We start from the raw sequence: 6,000 nt of genomic DNA, 5'->3' as shown, positions 1-6,000 counted from the left end.
CTCCTCTGACTGCCCAGCCGGCCTCCTCCACAACCTCCGGAGCCACACTTCCACTCCCTGTTGGCTGTTTCTCCTTTCCCTCAGAGTCCTTCTCCAACAGGGGCATGACACACAGTTTCATTGGAGTATGTTGTAATGAATAATGAAAACATGATTAATCAGCTGTGCTACCTCTCCAAAAAAGTCCCCTGTTCTGACCCAGCTCTCCGAACAAGGCAAACCCTCTGTATTTGAATCAACTCGAATGGCAGAAAGTGAAGAGGAACTAAAGAGCCTGTGAAGAAGGAGAGTGCAAAAGTTGGCTTGAAACTCCACATTAAGAAAGCAAAGATCATGGCATCCGGCTCCCTCAATCCCTGGCAAATAGATGGGGAAGAAATGAAGGTAGTGACAGATTTTATTTTCCTGGGTTCCAAGATCACCGCAGATGGGGACTGCAGCCAAGAAATTAAAAGACACTTGCTCCTTGGGGAGGAAAGCTATGGCAAATCTAGACAGCACACTAAAAAGCAGAGACATCAACCTGCCAGCAAAAGTATGTAGTGCCAAGGCTGTGGTTTTCCCAGTTGCAATGTATGGCTGTGAAAGTTGGACTGTAAGAAAGGCTGAGTGCCAAAGAATGGAGGCTTTTGAACTCTGGTGCTGGAGAAGACTCCTGTGAGCCCCTTGGGCTGCAAGGCGATCCAACCGGTCAGCCCTAGAGGAGATCAACCCTGACTGCTCTTTAGAAGGCCAGATCCTGAAGATGAAACTCAAAATACTTTGGCCACCTCATGAGAAGGAAGGACTCGCTGGAGAAGAGCCGAATGCTGGGAAAGATTGAGGGCAAAAGAAGAAGAAGGGGATGGCAGAGAAGAAAGTGGCTAAATGGAGTCACTGAAGCAGCCGGTGTGAGCTTAAATGGACTCCGGAGGACGATAGAGGACAGGAAGGCCTGGAGGAACATTGTCCATGGGGTAGTGATGGGTTGGACACGACTTCGCAACTAACAACAACAACGTTTAAATCAATTGTGCCTTTATTAGGAGCGCCAACAGCCCCGGCAAAAAAAATTCTCTCTCACCGCAAGCTAAGAAGTCCGTCCGGTAGGGAGATGAATAGTTGTCTGCCACATCGATTCATCTCCACCCTTTTATTCCCAGAGCTAGGGTGGGGTTTGCTAGCAGCATGGCTCTTCCATCCCAAGGACCAGCCTATAGATTTCCACTGCTCTCCTCTCCTCTCCTCTGCCTTCTGCACATCCACACATCAGGCACTGGACCCAGCTGTTCCTCCTCTTCCTCATCAGCCACCTCCAGACCTGGGGGCTGTTGACTGTCCATCTGAGGGCTGAGGATGGCCCAGGCTCCATCTCTCTCTCTCTGCCAGCTCCATTCCCTCTTCCCCCTCGGAGCTCTCAGGTTGCCTTGATGCTGATCCTGATTCCCATTCCGCCTCCTCCTTTACTCCTCCTCCTCCTCTGATTTGGCTGCTGGAGGGGCCGGCAATCGACAGGCCACCATATCACTGTTGAAATTCCTCAGATCTTTTTGGGTTGTGTTCCTCTGGCAATACTTTTAAAAAGGGACACCATTTTGGCTACGAGTACTTCAACTCCCAGAATTCCCTAGTCAGCCAGTTGCAGGCAGTCCTCGCCTTACAACAGTTCATTTAGCAACCGTTCAAAGCTACAACAGCACCAATAAAAGTGTCTTCTGAGTTCTTTTCGCACTTTGCAGCATCTCCATGGTCATGGGACTAAAATTCAGACTATTGGCCATTGATTCATGTTTATGACGATTGCAGCGTCCTGAGGTCATGTGATCTCCTTTGGCGACCTTCTGATAAGTCAAGGGGGAAGCCAGATTTCCTCATTGCATTACTAACTTAACAATGATTCACTTAACAACCGTGGCAGGAAAGGTCGTAAAATGAGGCAAAATTAACTTGTCTTGCTTAGCAACAGAAATTGGGGGCTCAATTGAGGTCATAAGTCGAGGACTACTTTTAGTGTTTCTCAGAGGTAGGATTCTACCAGTTTGGACCGGTTCTTTAGAACCGGTTGTTACGATTCTGAGCAGTTCGGAGAACCAGCAAATCGTGCCCCTGGCTGGCCCCGCCCCTCGCCTCCCGCCCAGTCAGTCCTTATCGCGCATGTACAACATCGCTGACTGCATTCTTCCCCGCCCAGTCACTCCTTAAGGTATTTCTTTTTTCCCCCCCTCCCGACGATCAGCTGTTCTGATGATCAGCGGTGCTGGGATCCCCCTTGCTGTCTACTGCTTCACCCAGGAGGCTTCCCTGAGGCCCAGGAGGCAAAAAGGGGTGGGGGGGGGGCAGAGGAGGGCAGGGGGTGCTGTGCGCCCCCCGCCCCACACTCAATTTTTTGCCGGTAGTAAAAATATTTTGAATCCCACCACTGACCAGAATGGGGTGGATTTGAATCACTACGGCCATTTTGGCAGTTCTAACATGCCTCTGAACTTACCTTTCCGGACCGTTTGTTTCTCCGCACCAACATCTTTGGAACTTTTGTCCGAAGCTCCATCCTTTTTCTGTTGCTTCTTTTCCATGCTTTATAACTGCATTGTTTGAACCGGTACCCAAGGACATTCTAGGGCACCTAAAACAAACCGAGCCACCTGATTTGCGGTCAACTTCCCCATTGTCTTAAATCACCCAATGGGAAAAAACTGGAGAGGAAAGAAGAAACATTCTTGGCTTCCATTGGCCGGAATCTTAGATAGGAGAAGGGGTCCATTCTGAAGCTTGGCTTGAGAACTTCAGACAATAACAGAGTTGGAAAGGGACCTTGGAGATCTTCTAGTCCAACCCCTTGCTCAATGGGAGACCCTATACCAGGGGTCCCCAAACTTGGCAACTTTAAGACTTGTGGACTTCAACTCCCAGAATTCTCCAGCCAGCTGAAGTCCACAAGTCTTAAAGTTGCCAAGTTTGGGGACCTTTGCCCTATACCATTTCAGGCAAAGGGTGGTCCAATCTCTTTTTAAAAGCCTCCAGCGATAGGGCACCCACAACTTCTAGAGCAGGGTGGGCAAACCTTTGGCTCGGGGGCGCATTGACTTTTAAAATTTGACAGACGGGCCGGGTCAGCACAAGATTTTTTGGGAATCGCCCCCCACCCTTTCCCCCCTCTTCTCCTCCTTCCCCTCCCCTCGGAGGCCCCTGAGTCAGGAGTTGCTACCGCCGGCGCGGCTCCGGGCTCCAGTCCCGCGTTGCCTGGGGAAGGGAAAGGCAAAAAGGAAGAGCCACGTGATGCTTTGCAACGGCAGCAGCGGCACCGGAGGCTCAGGCTCAGCGGCTCCTGGTTTTGCCTTTTCCTTCCCAAGGCAACGCGGGACTGAGCGCGCGAGCTGCGCCGGCGGTAGCAACTCCTGACAGTCCCAGCCGGACACCTGAGCGCGGAGCCGGGCGGAACTGCCTGTTGCTGCTGCCGGAGCACCGCCGGTCGCCTCCTCCAAGCAGCCCGCCTGCCCACCGGGCTTCCCTCCCGCTGTGGCTCGGGGCCAGGCGCGGCGCCCGCGAGTTAAAAGAAAGCCAAAAAGTTGCTGGGAAGTTGCTCGGGTTTCCGGGCTTCCAGGCTTAAACTTTGCAAAGGCAAAAGTTTGTAGGCGGGAACGTCTTCCCGCCAAGGAGCGGAAGGGTTCCGCCTGGCGGGCGGGCTGCTTGAGGAGGAGGCGACCCGGCGGTGCTCGGGTTTCCCGCCGCACGGCTCGGGGCCAGGCGCGAGAGCCAGCGAGGAAAAAGGAAGCTGCAAGTTGCTGGGAAGTTGCTCGGGTGCTGGGAGCAGGCTTTTAAAGTGCCGCCCGAGCAGGACCGCCGAGCCGGGAAGCGGGGCACCAAGGCAGGGCAAGGCTCCACCAGCAGCGGCCTAGCTTTAGGTGGCTCCAAGCAGCCCGCTCCAAGCAGCCCGCCCGCCCGCCAGGCGGAACCCTTCCCGCTCCTCGGCCGGAAGACGCTCCCGCCTGCAAACTTTGCCTTTGCAAAGTTTAAGCCTGGAAGCCCTGGAAAAAAAGGGGATCGGCGGGGACTCACCTTCGGAGAGGTCGCACTCGAAGGTGATTTCGAACTCCCAGCTGAGGCCTTTGCAAAGTTCTTCTTTTCTTTCCTGCCGAGAGCGCTCCACACTGTTTTGCAGCTTTGGGGCCACGCGGCGCAGGGCAATACGCCACGCCCAGCGATTTTTTTTCGGGGGGCGGGATTGGACAGACCAGCGGGCGGATGTGGCCCGCGGGCGTAGTTTGCCCACCCCTGTTCTAGAGGCAAGCTGTTCCACTGATTAATTGTTCTTACTTTCAGGAAATTTATCCTTAGTTAGTTCTAGGTTGCTTCTCTCCTTGGTTAGTTTCCATCCAATGTCTATGGAGAGTCTCAGTCATCCAGATCATGGTTGTCCCAAAGGTGCATTTTGAAGAGACAAATGGACTTTCTGTTTTTCCTTGAAGAGCTGGAGAAGCTTCTTGGATGAAAAGCAAAACGTCTTCAAGGAAAAACCAGTTGCCTCCAGGTAGGGATCAGTTAGTGAGGGTCAGAATAGGTTAGGGGTGTAGACATGTTATAGGGTTAAAAGAGATAATAGGTTAGGCGTGGCCCAGAAATAGAACTGCGTATAGGCCTGGGTGTGGTGAGGTGTGTCTCATGATAATGATAAATAAAAGGAAAAAGAGCAAACTCAAACCCAATGCTAACCTTGCCTCGGTTTTAGCCATTCTTTCCTGATTAGAGTATTGTTGTTTGCTGAATAAACCATCATTGTCCTAAAGAGGAGTTGGTGTTTCGATTCATTTAAAGACAAATCTTCCATGCTCAAGGACTGGCTGAGAGTCCTGCCTTCAGGTGCCTTGTAGAAAAGGTTGACCTCTTCTTATTTGTGAGAGCCCCTCAAATATTGGAAGACTGCCATCATCTGTCTTTTAATTAAACTAGACATACCCAATTCTTGCAACGGTTCTTCATATGTTTTTACACCCCAGCCCCTTGATAGATCAAACTAGGGTTGTAACTAATCTAGCATTCTGTAGAACACATGAACCAATAAGTTGCTTTCAGGGCACTCTTAAACATGAATAGGAAGACTACATCATCTCCACGGTTGCTTCCTTAGGAGACATGATGGACATGATTTTGGAAGATAGTAAACTATCATCCGATATCCCCATGGAGCCTACAAACCATTGAATTTGGCCAGGTTTAAGGAAAGCTGTAGGATATTTTGTGGACAGAACATGGATCACCTACAGCAGGGGTGTCCAACCTTGGCAACTTTAAGACTACCAAACTACCAACTTTTAAGACTATCAACTACCAAAATTCCCCAGCCAGCCATGCTGGGTTGAAGTCCACCAGTCTTAAAGTTGCCAAGTGTCATGCCCCTGTCAGAGTCTGAATCCGAGGAGGAAGACGAATAGCTGACAGGGAGTGGGAGTGTGGCTCCGTTGGCTGTGGAGGAAACTGGGGAAGGGCAAAGTCTGGCTGGGCAGAGCAGGGAAGAGGTAGAACAAGGGAGAGGGAGTTCAGAGGAAGACCCATACCCACCCCATCTTCATCCTAGGGCACACAGGGAGGAACAGAGAAGAGAGCAATGTGGTTTGTGTGGCTTACGGGGAAGGAAAGGGCCCTGATTCCCTTCATTAGCCACAGCTGGGAAGAGAGTTTAAGAGAAATGCATGCTGAGTGCGGCAGCTGCTGGGAGCAAACATGAGTTTATCTTATGTTGACTTTGATTATCTGTGTTCCTGGCGTCTTCCAAACTGTGCTGAGTTATTGCTATGCCTTCACGTCTGGAATTCTTGCTCCTGCCCTGCCGAACTAATTGCCTCAGTTTGCCTTGATTGGACTTATAGTTACAGTTTTTGTTGACCACGTTTTGGTCTTGATTCTCTGTAGTCAAAGGCTGTTCCTGGGAGAGTTTTTCTCCAGCCAGAAGGTAACCAGGAAATTGGGGGCAAAGTTGGAGCTAATAAAAGGACTCCTACGGATTATCTGACTGTGTTGCCTTTG

Source organism: Notechis scutatus, chromosome 4 (assembly GCF_049901735.1).
Source record: "Notechis scutatus isolate UNSWTSFEM ecotype Mainland chromosome 4, rNotScu1.2, whole genome shotgun sequence".
In the NCBI taxonomy this organism is placed as follows: Eukaryota; Metazoa; Chordata; class Lepidosauria; order Squamata; family Elapidae; genus Notechis; species Notechis scutatus.
Note: the sequence above shows the minus strand (reverse complement) of the source record.